Source organism: Mandrillus leucophaeus, unplaced genomic scaffold, assembly GCF_000951045.1.
Source record: "Mandrillus leucophaeus isolate KB7577 unplaced genomic scaffold, Mleu.le_1.0 Scaffold182, whole genome shotgun sequence".
In the NCBI taxonomy this organism is placed as follows: Eukaryota; Metazoa; Chordata; class Mammalia; order Primates; family Cercopithecidae; genus Mandrillus; species Mandrillus leucophaeus.
The window spans coordinates 1,672,535-1,686,417 of NW_012101832.1; positions in this window are offsets into that span (position 1 = coordinate 1,672,535).

Sequence of the window (13,883 nt, forward strand, 5' to 3'; positions counted from 1 at the left end):
GCTCGCTGCAGCCTCAACCACCTGGGCTCAGGTGATCCTCACAGTTCAGCCTCTAGGGTAGCAGGGACCACAGGTATACCCCATCATGCCCAGCTAAGTTTTTAAAAAATTGTTTATTGAGACAAGGGCTCACTATGTTGCCCAGGCTGGTCTTGAACTCCTGGGCTCAAGCAGTCCTCTTGCCTTGGCCTCCCAGAGTGCTGGGATTACAGGCATAAGCCACCATACCCAGCCTTGATACTTTTGAAGAGTGCTGGTCAGTTATTTGTGGCACGCCCCTCAATTTGGGTTTGTCCCATGTTTTCTCAAGTTTGAATTAAGTTATGGATTTTGGAGAATACCACAGAAGTGTGTGGGGGAAAGAGAGATCAGACTGTTCCTGTGTCTATATAGAAAAAGGAAGATATAAGAAACTCCATTTTGATCCATACTAGGAAAAATCCTTCTGCTTTGAGATGCTGTTGATCTGTAACGCTAGCCCCAACCCTATGCTTGCAGAAACATGTGCTGTATTGACTCAAGATTTAATGGATTTAGGGCTGTGCAGGATGTGCTTTGTTAAAAATGTGTTTGTAGGCAGTACACTTGGTAAAAGTGATCCCCATTCTCCAGTCCTGAGTACCCAGGGACACAACGCACTGCGGAAGGCCCCAGGGACCTCTGCCCAAGAAAGCCTGGGTATCGTCCAAGGTTACCCCTACTGAGACAGCCTGAAATATGGCCTCGTGGGAAGGGAAAGACCTGACCATCCCCCAGGCTGACACCCACAAAGGGTCTGTGCTGAGGAGGATTAGTGAAAGAGGAAGGCCTTTTTGAAGTTGAGATATGAGGAAGGCATCTGTCTCCTGCTTGTCCCTGGGATTGGAATGTCTCAGTGTAAAACCCGATTGTACATTCTATTTACTGAGATAGGAGAAAATCGCCTTATGGCTGGAGGTGAGACATGCTGGCGGCAATACCGCTCTTTACTGCATTGGGGCGTTTATGTAAAGTCAAACATAAATCTGGCCTATGTGCACATCAAGGCATAGCACCTTTCCTTAAACTTCTTTATGACACAGAGTCCTTTGCTCACATGTTTTCCTGCTGACCCTCTCCCCACTATTACACCATAGTCCTGCCACATTTCCCTCACCAAGATGGTAGAGATAGTGATCAATAAATACTGACGGAACCAGTGCCGGTGCGGGTCCACCGTATGCTCAGCTCTGGTCTCCGGGCCCACTTTTCTTCCTCTGTACTTTGTCTCTGTGTCTTATTTCTCTTCTCAGTCTCTCATCTCCACCTTTTGAGAAATACCCACAGGTGTGGAGGGGCAGGCCCCCTTCATCTGGCGCCCAACATGGGGCTTGAACCCACGACCCTGAGATTAAGAGTCTCATGCTATACCGACTGAACATGCTGGCGGCAATAATGCTCTTTACTGCATTGAGATGTTTGTGTAAAGTCAAACATAAATCTGGCCTACGTGCACATCGAGGCACAGCACCTTTCCTTAAACTTATTTATGACACAGAGTCCTTTGCTCACATGTTTTCCTGCTGATCCTCTCCCCACCATTACCCTATAGTCCTGCCACATCCCCCTCACCGAGATGGTAGAGATAGTGATCAATAAATACTGAGGGAATTCAGAGACCAGTGCCGGTGCGGGTCCTGTGTATGCTGAGTACCGGTCCCCTCAGCCCACTTTTCTTCCTTTATACTTTGTCTCTCTGTGTCTTATTTCTTTTCTCAGTCTCTCGTCTCTACCTTTCGAGAAATACCCACAGGTGTGGAGGCACAGGCCCCCTTCAAAGTGATATGCCCTTCTCAGAGCATCAAATGGGACAATATGATACCAATCTGTCTTATTACTAGTGGCATGAACTTTGATTCCCTGGTTACTGTGGTGTCTGCCAGGTTTCTCCACTGTAATGTCACGATTTTTCATTTTGTAAATAATAAATATCATGAGGAAAATACTTCTTTTGTTTTGTTTTGTTTTTTGAGACAGAGTCTCACTCTGCCGCCCAGGCTGGAGTCCAGTGGTGGGATTGTGGCTTACTGCAGCCACAACCTCCCAGACTCAAGTGATCCTCCCATCTCAGCCTCCTGAGCAGTTAAGACTATAAGCAGGCCAGGCGCAGTGGTCCCTGCCTATAATCCCAGCACTTTGGGAGGCTGAGGCAGTTGGATCACGAGGTCAGGAGATTGAGACCATACTGGCCAACATGGTGAAACCTCATCTCTCCTAAAAAACAAGAAATTAGCCAGGTGTGGTGGCACATGACTGTAGTCCCAGCTACTCAGGAGGCTGAGGCAGGGGAATCGCTTGAACCTGGGAGATGGAGGTTGCAGTGACCCAAGATTGCACCACTGCATTCCAGCCTGGGATACAGAAAGAGACTCTGTTTAAAAAAAAAAAAAAAAAAAAAGACTGTAAGCGTAGTACCACCATGCCTGGCCTGCCTAATTTATTTTTTTGTAGAGATGAACTCTCACTATGTTGCCCAGGCTGGTCTTGAACTCCTGGCTCACCTTGCTGGGATCATAGACATGAGCCAATAGTGATTTTCTTTCTTTTTCATTTTTTGAGACAGGGTCTCACTTGGTCACCTAGGCTGCAGTGCAGTGATGCAACCTCAACCTCCCAGGGCTTAAGGGATCCTCCCACCTCAGCCTGTCGAGTAGCTGGGACTACAGTCATGCACTACCACACCTAGCTAATTTTTTGTATTTTTTGTAGAGATGGGGTCTTGCTGTTTTGTCCAGGCTGGAATAGTGATTTTCTATTTCCTTCTTTCCTTGTACATGTATTAATTGGAATTCTTTTTAAAGGAAGATTTTTCTTTCTTCTACATTTATTTATTTATTTAAATATTTATTTTAAGACAGAGTCTTGCTCTGTTGCCCAGGCTGGAGTGCAATGGCATGATCTCGACTCACTGCAACCTCTGCTTCCCAGGTTCAAGTTATTCTCCTGCCTCAGCCTCCTGAGTAGTTGGGACTACAGGTGTGCACCACTATGCCTGGCTAATTTTGTATTTTTTTCAGTAGAGACAAGATTTAACCATATTGGTCAGGCTGGTCTCGAATTCCTGACCTCAGGTGATCTGCCCACCTTGGCCTCCCAAAGTGCTGGGATTACAGGTGTGAGCCACTGTGCCCAGCCTAATTATTTATTTATATCATTATGGATTCAAAGGTGTTTATTTTATTCTATGGGCTATATCCCATACTGTTGTTATTTATTTCATTGCTCAAATTGTTCCACTTTTGGCCACTGGCAGCTCCTTCAGGTTGGCTCCTGTGTCCTTCTGACCACCCCCACCATCCTTTTCTGAGCACTTCTAACTGGCACCACAAGATGCTCTAGGTGCATCCTGGGAGTTCCCATCCCCACCCCTGGAATCAGCCATTTCTGCAAGGAGTTCTGTTTTGTTTTGTTTTGCTTTTAGGAGAGATATTTAGAAACCAAGATTTGGGCCCTGGGCTGCTCACTGTCCTGGAGTGTCAATACTTTTAGGCCCTTTTAGTGGACAAAGCTAGGATATATATGTGTGTACATTAATGTGTGCAAAAACACACATCTGTTTGTATCTGTTTTTATAAATATATTTTGTAAATATCTGAGGTCATACTGACATCTCCAATTCCAGTCCAGTGTAGGGTTTCCTTTTCTTTCCTTTTTCTTTTTTTTTGAGACAGAGTCTCACTTTGTTGGCCAGACTGGAGTGCAGTGGTGCGATCTCAGTTCACTGCAACCTCTGCTGCCTGCGTTCAAGCGATTCTCCTGTCTCAGCCTCCTGAGTAGCTGGGATTACAAGTGCCTGTCACTGAGCCCGGCTAACTTTTGTATTTTTAGTAGAAACAGGGTTTCACCATCTTGGCCAGGCTGGTCTTGAACTCCTGACCTTGTGATCCACCCGCTTTGGCCTCCCAAAGTGCTGGGATTACAGATGTGAGCCACTACACCCGGCCCAGTGTGGGTTTTCTTTTGATGTGATGTTTGAGAAGGCCTCATGAGTAAGATACTCTAAGATCAGACCTGAACACTTCTGGGCATTGCTGGCAGGAATGCAAAGTGGCACAATCCCTAGGGTGGGAAATCTGGCAATAATCTAGCAAAATGATACATGCTGTGACTCAGAAACTGTACTTCTAAGAAAATGTCCCAGCTGGCTGTGATGGCTTATGCCTGTAACCCCATCACTTTGGGAGGCCAAGGCAGGAGGACCACTTGAGGGCAGGAGTTCAAGATCAGTCTGGGGCAACACAGGGAGACCCTGTCTCTAGAAAATTTTTTTAAATTAGCCAGGCATCAGAGGTTGCAGTGAGCTGAGATCACGTCACTGCACTTTAGCTCTTTGTTTTGAGGCAGAGTGAGAAGAGACCCTGTCTCAAAACAAAACAAACCAACAAAATTAGCCAGGCACGATGGCACTTTGCCTATAGTCTATTCAGGAGGCTGAGGTAGGAGGACGGCTTGAGCCTGGGAGGTTGAGACTGCAGTGAGCTGTGATTGCACCATGGCACTCCAGGGTGAGACTCTGTCTCAAAAAAAGAAAAAGAAAAAAGCAAGGTGAACACTACGGATAATATACCCCTTGCTACAGTTTGGATGTGGTCTATCCCCGACAAAACTCACATTGAAATTTAATCCCCAGTGTGGCTGTGATGGGAGGTGGTACCTAGTGGGAGGTGTCTGGGTCATGGGGGTGAATCCCTCATAGACTAATGCCATGGTGGAGGGGGCCAGTGGGTGAGTTCTCCCTCTCAGGGGAATGGATTAGTTCCCTAGACGGGGGAGGCTGTTAAAAAGTCTGGCTTGCTCTCTTGCTTCCTCTCACCACTTGCTCTCTTTGCACACACCCACTGTCCTGCCACTTTCTGCCATGAGTTGAAGTAGCCTGAGGCTCTCACCAGATGCAGCTGCCTAGCCTTGAGCCTTTCAGCCAGTAGCCGCATTTCGGCTGGGCACGGTGACTTATACCTGTAATCCCAGCACTTTGGAAGGCTGAGGTGGGTGGATCACCTGAGGTCAGGAGGTCAAGATCAGCCTGGCCAATGTGGTAAAATCCCATCTCTACTAAAAACACAAAAAATTAGCCAGGTGTGGTGGCGGGCACCTGTAGTCCTAGCTACTTGGGAGGCTGAGGCAGGAGACCTCCTTGAACCCAGGAGGTAGAGGTTGCAGTAAGCTGAAATTGTACCATTGCACTCCAGCCAGGGTGACAGAGCAAGACTCTGTCTCAAAAATAAAATAAAATAAAATAAACCTCTCTTTTTTTTTTTTTTTTTTTTTTTTTGGGAAATTACTCAGTCTTAGGGAGTCTGTTACAGCAACACAAGACAGAATAAGACAACCTTGTATCTAATAAAGGGTGAGCCCATCATCATCACCACCATCAAACACGGGTCACCTTGAACAGGTTTCTCAGTTGTGGCACCACTGACAATTTGGGCCAGATAATTCTTTGTTGTAGGGGCTGTGCGGTGTGCTGCAGGATGTTAGCAGCATCCCTGGCCTCCGCCCCTTCCCCTCTCCATTTACACAACTCAAAATGTCTCCAGATATTGTCAAATGTTTCCTGGGAGGCAAGATTGTCAGTAGTGGAGAAACACTGCCTTTCAAAAGTGCTAGGGATCCATTCATTAGTCTAAAACCTGGGAAGTAAGGGGAAAATACCCTCGACTGTGGGAGGAGGAACCAGTTGTGTGAAGAGGAGGACGGCCTTCTAGGCAGAGGGAACAGTGGATACAAAGGCCCTGCATGTTCGAGAAACATCAAGGAGGCTGGTGTGGCTGGAATCTAGTGGTCAGGGGGCTGAAGTGTGTGAGAGGAGGTTGCAGTGACAGGCAAGGCCAGTCCATCTCCAAGAAATCCTGTTTCTAGCCTCCAAGAACTCAGCACAGTGATTCAAAGAGGCCCTGTGACCTGGGAAGAACTTCAAAACTTCAGTTGCTGCCAACCAATGTTGTGACAGTCCATGACCCTGGGAGGTGAGAAGTCACTTGGGCCACAGTGTGCCTGTAGAGCTTTCTGCAGCCAACAGGGACTGGTGACAGCCAGTTCCATTGAGACACACCGGCTGGGGGGCTTGGCTCAGAATCCAGGACAGACAATGCCACCCCACGGAGAGGCACATGGGAGGCAGAAAAGGTTACTTTCTGCACCACCTCACCATGGCTCTGGGAAAATAAGCAATCAGAGAGCCCTCGGCCTCCGCCTCCAGCCTCGGATAAAGCAACCTCCGCATCCTGCTCTTCCAGGAAAGGCCACTGGGGGCAGGAGGTGGCCTTCACGGGGCATGGTCACCAGCCACTCCAGGCTAGGCCTCCAGACGCCAAACTCTGCGACCCTCAGCCCAACATCAACAAGGGCTCTGGCTATTTTTGTGCTCTGGGTAATTTAGTCTCACCCAGACAACCTAAATCTGTCTTATTTCTGACCAAAAAGTGAGACTTCAAAAGACACCCTCATCCTCCAGCTCAGAACAGAATCTTGTGGCCTGTGAGCAGTCCCACCTCCCCTCAGACCCTCCCCAGCCCGGAAGGGCCCACAGGAAGAGTGTCCCAGGGCCCTCCCTGCGCTGGCCCTGCCATCTGTCCCTCGGGCCTCTGGTGCCTTCTGCCTGCAGACGCCTCCCGCAGAGTCCCTCCTGGAAGCTGCTCTCCCCAGGCGGCCCCGTCCCTCTCAGTCCGGCTGAGAAGCCTCCCAGTGCTCAGACCCCAGGCAGGTCAGGCTTTCAGCCTCTCCTGGCCCCCATGCCAGGGCTTGCTGTCTCTGGTTCAGCTGTTCCTCTGGACAGCGAGCCCTTGGAGGGCCAGGACGGAGCCACGTGGGTGGATATGGGAGACTCACATGTCGGCTCATCGGCCGTAGTGTTCCAGGGCCCCAGAGCGGGGGTGCCCCAGCGCCTTCTTCCCAAGGGCCTCTTGTCCCCAGGACAGCGGCTCAGAGCCCTTTGGGCTGGGTATCACTGCCAGTCCGGGTGTGGCTACCATGTCCCCGTGTGACTCTATCAGAAGCCACCGACATTCCTGACTGCTGTGGACCTGCCTCCTCTCCCGGCCTGGCCCCTGAGGGTGGACAGCGGCTCCCCCAGAGCCTGGGGTGCCTGAGCCGGGCTGGTCTGGCTTGTCCCACAGGCAGCAAAGGCTGGGGGGTGCCCCATTTCAGACCCAAAACAAGGCTTGGGCCTCACAGCCTCTGCAGGCCAAGGGAGGGCGGGACTCATGACCCGTTGGTTCTGCGTCCTGAGGGGGCTTCTCCCACCCAGAAATCTCAGCACCACCTCCAGGCAGGCCCAGGCCTCCATGCTGAGGTATTTCCAGCCGGGTCTCATCACTGGCTTGCTTCAAGGGCTGTTTCCATAAATGGTGCTGCTCTCATAATTACCGGTCCAGGCCTCAGACAGCTCTGGACCCCAAATTAAAAGGGAACACCCACACATACCACCACATCAAGCCCGCCAAGGCCAAGAATAGATCCCAGGAGATGTGAGCAAGAAAGATGCAATTCCTCCAGTGAAATCCCAGGAAAGAACTGAACTGTGGGAATTTTCCAGAAAGAAGTGGTCACAGTGACACATCCTCTCTTGCCTGTGGGAAAGAGGTTCCGGGAGGAGGGGGGCTGGGTGCACCTCCCCACCCTGTGCCTCACCCCAGAGGAGCCCCCATCAGCAGGCAGGGGGTGGGCACATTCTTCGGTCAGAGCTGGAAAGGCCTTCAGGCAACCCTGCAGAGATGGGGAAACTGAGGCCAAGGGGGGCAGAGGGTTTCCAGGGTTAGATTAGAGGCCCGTGTCAGATTAGAGGCCCGTGATGTGGATGTTCACACTTGGGGCCAGTGTGAAACGAGTGGCCCTGGAGTTCAATGGGACATATTGGGATGGGGGTCACCCGTCAACAAGGCCCTCCTGTCAACAGACACCCGAGAATGCCCGTGAAGCCACCTTCCTCCAGGTGGGGCCCTGCGGGGACTCGGGGTCCCAGGGGAGGGCCCAGGGAGCCGTGACACCCATTGTTAGCCCCCACACAGACAGGGAGGGCCGGCCCCACTCTGTCCCACCTGACCAGGCCCAGGCTCCTCCTGGCTCTCCCTGCCTCCTGCTGGGTTCCTCTTTCACTCAACTTCCTGCCACAGGGGTGGGGGGGGCAGGGGCGGGGGCAGGGAAGAGTCAGACTTGGTTGTGTTCTCAGGTTGTTCAGGGGCTGCTGAGAAGTACGAGAAAGAGGGGTTAGGTGTGCCCCTGGGTCACACAGGCAGAAAGAGACTAGAATCCTAAGAGAAGTGCATGCAAGGCAGGTGGGGCTTCTGCCTGGAAAGAGCCTGTCCCTGTGGGATCGTGGGGTAGGAGCAGAGAGATTTATGGAAACCCTGACCCACCTTCATTTAAAAGTGGGTGGAGTTTTCACAAGCAAAAATGGAGGTAAGTGTATTCTATGAAGGAGCTACCCAATGAGCAATGGTACAGAAGTGGGGCGCGGTCAGCACCCATTTGTGAAGTTCCTTCTGTGTGTCAGCCTCCAGCTGGCTACACTGCATGCAACCCCGCGAGGCTGGCTCACTTACCTTGTCTCAAAGGTGTGGAAACTGAGTTTCAGGGACTTGAAGCAAGCTGCTCAGCATCACACAGCTCCCAAATGGCACACGCAAGATTAAAATTCCCGCTTTAATATATCCACAGAGGGACGTGGGTAAAAGTGTTCAGAACAACCTGAATGTCCCTAACAATGGATGGACAGTGGCATGTATATTCATGCAATGGAATACAACTCAGTTAGGAAAGAATGAACTACAGATACAACAACATGGAGGAAAATGGAAACAGAAGTATGCTGAGTCAAAGACTAGACTCGAGAGTATGCACTGTAAGATTCCATTTATGTGAAGTTCAAAGAACAGGCCATGGCAATGAAGATCAGAAAGTAGATGCTGGAGGGACCGTCTGGTAGGAATGGGGCTCCCCAGGGGCACCCAAGTTACATGCTTCTGCAGAATCTGAATTTTGTAGAATGAGCATGCATTATTTCTATAAATCCCCCCAAAATAAAAATACTTTAACAACAGGCTTCTTAGCTTACAACACACATTCACGTTTAGTTCAATTCGACAGCACTTACTGCATCTAATGATAGGCTGGGACCTGGTGGACGCAGCTGCTATGTCTGACATGGAGGCAGGGAGACGACCCGCTGTGTGGCCTTGGGAAAACCACCTAACTGCTCTGAGCCTCATTCTCTTCTCTTTCAAACACAGATGTGACAACAATTGTGAGATACCAATGACGGAACAGATGCGGAGGTTCTGGGCACATGGGCATTGCTGGATATCATCTCACACAAGCCCGGAACAGCCCCATAAGATGAGTATCTCCATTTTACAGAGGAGGAAACTGAGGCTTGGGGAGGTTGACTGGAAAGCCCAGATCACACTGAGATCAGGTGTCGGTGTCAGGATGCAAATTCCGTGTGTGTGGGTCTCAGGTCAGAAACCCCCAATCTAGCCCTGTCTGTCTCGCCATTGTTCAGCCCCTCCTGCTTCCAGGAGCCCTAATTACCTTTAGGGCTCATGTATGTATTATGTGTCTCTCGCACTAGAAAGTCATCTCCCTGAGGACAGGAACTTTACTTTTTTCATTGGGTTTTGTTTTTTTTGAGACGGAATCTCTCTCTGTCGCCCAGGCTGGAGTGCAGTGGCGCGATCTTGGCTCACTGCAAGATCCGCCTCCCGGGTTCACGCCATTCTCCTGCCTCAGCTTCCCGAGTAGCTGGGACTACAGATGCCCACCACCATGCCTGGCTAATTTTTTTTGTATTTTTGGTAGAGACGGGGTTTCACCATGTTAGCCAGGATGGTCTTGATCTCCTGACCTCGTGATCCGCCCGTTTCGGCCTCCCAAAGTGCTGGGATTACAGGCGTGACACTTTTTTCACTGTTATATCCCCAGTGACTAGAACTGTGCCTGGTCCTTGGTAGGTGCTACAGAATGATTTGCTGAATGAATGAATGGGAAAATGAAAGAGGTCCCTAGTAAAGAAACAAAGGAAGTGGCCCCGGGGCCCATGGAGATGGTGCCACCCTTCCAGGTCACATGGCAAGGGCAGAGCAGGACCCAGGCCAGGTCCTGAATTCCCACTCAGTCCTGCTTCTCCCAAATCCAGACGGCTCTGTTCATCAACACCCCGGTCCATGGCCACTGGAGACCACAGGAGCAAATCTGTCTGGTTCAGGAAGGGGTCAGGACGAAAGTGAAGCCGCCTGCATTCTGATCCTGGCTGGACTTCTGCCTGCTAGTCCTGCGTATGCCTCAGTTTCTCAATCTGGAACATCGGCACCTGCCTCTCCGCTGACATGGGCGGAGAAGGATTGAGAAGGAGTGTGCAGAGGTAGTCCTTCCTGCCATCCTTCCTCCCTCAGGAGGGGCCGGGCTGGCCTGAGGCACTGGGGCTGAGGCATGGCGGTGTTGTGAGAAGGCGCTTCTGCCACAGAGCCACAGGGTCAGGGATGGGAGGCACCTTGCTTTTCTGATGCCATCACCGTAGAATGGACGAGAAAGCAGAGGCTCAGGGAAGGGAAAGGCCGTGGCCCAGGACATGCAGGAGTTAATGGCGGGCCCAGGCAGCACAAGAACCTGGGTCCTGCCTCCCAGTTCAGGGCTCTCCCCTCCCTGAGCAGAGAGACCAGGGACAGAATCCAACTGTTCCATCACTGTCCTGCCCAAGAGAGCCCAGGTCTACAGGCTGATATGGATGACAGGCCAGGCGGGGCCCCAGCTCTGACCCCAGCCCTGGCCTCCCAATGCTCTGAACATCAGGACGCAGGCTTGCCTTCCTAAAGCACCTGCTCTGCACAGAGACCTGAACCATGGCGGGAGGCCTGTGAGAGTCCCACCCTCTGGGTCCTACAGGCTGCCATCAACAGCTGGGCCCTAGGGGCACCAGGCCTGGCTATTCAGGAGCCAGATGAGGCTGATAGGAGAGGTGGAGCTGGCGGGAGCAGGTGTGGGAGCCTGGGTGTGGGCGGTGACACCACAGCGACCCTGCTATTAGATCCTGTGGTGGCTCTGGGGCCGCCAACCTTCAGGGGCCTCCAAACACTGACAGCATCCTGGTATGTGTCTGATCGGCGCCCCACCCCCACTCCGCCCCACGGCCTCAGTAATTACCAGTTAAAGCTACTCTAACTGAGAGAGTTCTACTAGTGCAGTTAGCAGAGCAGAATAAAGAAGCCCTTCTGACAGCTGGCCACGCCCACCCGCAGCCGGGGCTTCTGCTAACAACCACCTGCTTGTTAATCCCGCAGCGCTGGAGGCCCCGGGTCTGCACGAAATGCCCAGAGCTGGGGCGGAAGGAAGCTGGGATTTGGAATCCACAGCCATGGATGTCATACCGGATGTGCTGTGTGGCCCTGGGCTGGCCATTTAACCTCTCTGAGCCCATGAAACAGGGCTGGCAAAAGAGTCTCACATGAATTAAATGAGGCATTGTAAGGCTGTGAAAGTTCACCTGTAATCCCAGCACTTTGGGAGGCTGAGTTGGGAGGATTGCTTGAGTTCAGGAGTTCAAGACCAGCCTGGGCAATATAGTGAGACTCCCCATCTCTACAAGAAATATTTTAAAATTATCTGGGTGTGGTGGTGTGCAACTGTGCCCTAGCTACTGGGGAGGCTGAAGGAGGAGGACTGCTTGAGCCCAGGAATTAGAGGCCACAGTGAGCTATAATCGCACCACTACACTCCAGCCTGGGGAATGGAGCGAGACCCTGCCTCTTGAAAAAAAAAAAAAAAAAAAAAGGCCGGGCGCGGTGGCTCAAGCCTGTAATCCCAGCACTGTGGGAGGCCGAGACGGGCGGATCACGAGGTCAGGAGTTTGAGACCATCCTGGCTAACACGGTGAAACCCCGTCTCTACTAAAAAATACAAAAAACTAGCCGGGCGAGGTGGTGGGCGCCTGTAGTCCCAGCTACTCGGGAGGCTGAGGCAGGAGAATGGCGTAAAAACCCGGGAGGCGGAGCTTGCAATGAGCTGAGATCCGGCCACTGCACTCCAGCCTGGGTGACACAACGAGACTCCGTCTAAAAAAAGAAATAAAAAAAAAAAAAAAGAAAGAAAGAAAAAAAGAGAAAAATTTCACATGCTACTTTTCATTTTAAAAATAAGTACAAACACCTTTGATGGGCTTTTAGAGTTCATTTCTGGGTTTCAGGTGTACAAGACATGTGGAGATGTTCCTGTCACCTCCACACTAAGGCTGGGCTACAGCTGGAAGGCTAAAAATGGCCAGGTCCAGGTTCACCCTTAGGGGAGCAGCACAGGCTTTCCATTCCTGCCCCTCTACCAATCACACAACAACCCTGAGGACAGATCACCAGGCACCTCATTTTACAAGGAGCAACCAAGGCTGAGAGGGTGACGAACTTCCCTAAGGTCACACAGAGGGGTAGGCCCTGCCCAATTCCCAGCAACAGCCCCACCAGGCTGGGCATGTCCTGACCCAGGGGATGCCAGGGGAGGTAGGACATGGGCTGGGTGGTGACTCATTCTGATGGTCGACTCCCCCGGGGACATTCTTGGACGACTCCATCCACAGCTCTTCTTGGTCCTGAGCCCAGTGTCAGCCTGTCCTGATGACAGAGGCCCAGTCCCAGCTTCACGATGGTCTCCTCTGTCCCACATCCCCCACCCTGTCCTCTAACTACAAAGGCAGCATCCAGATCCCACCGGCTGGAGTCCTGTGCCTGGCACTGGGTGCTCACCGATGGTGAACGGCTGTCTCCTGCTGCTCACCTCCACCACCAGCTCTTGGGTTGCAGGGAGCAGAGGCTTGGCCATGCCCTCTTCTGCCCTAGTGTAGGAAGCAAATGGCTGATGGCCCCACAAAACCTGCTGCGGCTCAGTCCCCTGTGTTCTTCAGCCCAGACTCCTCAGAAAACTCTCTGCACCCTGAAAGCCTGACCTGACAACAGAAATGTCATCTCACTGGGCACCGGATGGACGGACAGTCAGGCTTTCTGGCTGTCCTGGCTCAGAGGCTTTGAGGCTGCACTGTCCTAGGCATGGCGCTGCCTCTCTGAGCCTCACTGTCCTCATCTGGGAGATGGGGATGAAGACGGTGGCTGTTACCAGGGTTGTCGTGAGGATGAAGAATTAATGATGTTGTCTGTGGAGGGAGGCTGGTGGCCGGGGCAGGTACCCTCTCCCTCCTCTCAGCCCCACAGCTCCCCTACTTTGGGCTGAGCTGTGGTCCTTGGCCCCCAGACCCTGGCCTGTCACTAGCCACAGACAGGAGGCAAAGCAGATGGGGGACCTGACCAACAGTAACTACACGACCATAGACCAAAGAGTTTAGTACTGGAAAAAAAAATCTCTGAGATCTTAAGAAATAAATCGCTCCAGGCTGTGATACAAGATATTTGCAGACAGGAAAAGCCAGGCTTTGCCTCGGAGAACAAAGTGGGTCCAGCTACCCACTGGGCCATTCCACAGGCCCGGACACTCACCCTATACCAGATCACATCCGAGGTGTTGGGCCCAGGGTGACAAGGCCACAGTCCCTGCCCCACTGAACTGAGCCTGTGCCTTCCCCAGCCGCTCCCCTGACAGCCACACCTCACCCAGGCTCCGCACAGGGAAGAGCCTGCTGGGGACTCAGGGCACGCGAGTTAGCTCTGGTCACTCTGATGATGTGACCACAGGTTTCCACGCTGAACTTTGTCCCTCTCCTCAGTACTGCCCTTATCACAGTGACAGCATCCCGGCCTCTGTTTACTCACCTGTCTCCCCAGGACCAGGCTGTCTGCCTGGGGCAGCCCAGGTGGGCAAGGACATCACCTGATTCTTACTCCTGGGTGTGTTTGGGGCAGGGTGAAGGCAGCGCCTGGGAGTCCACAGTTCCC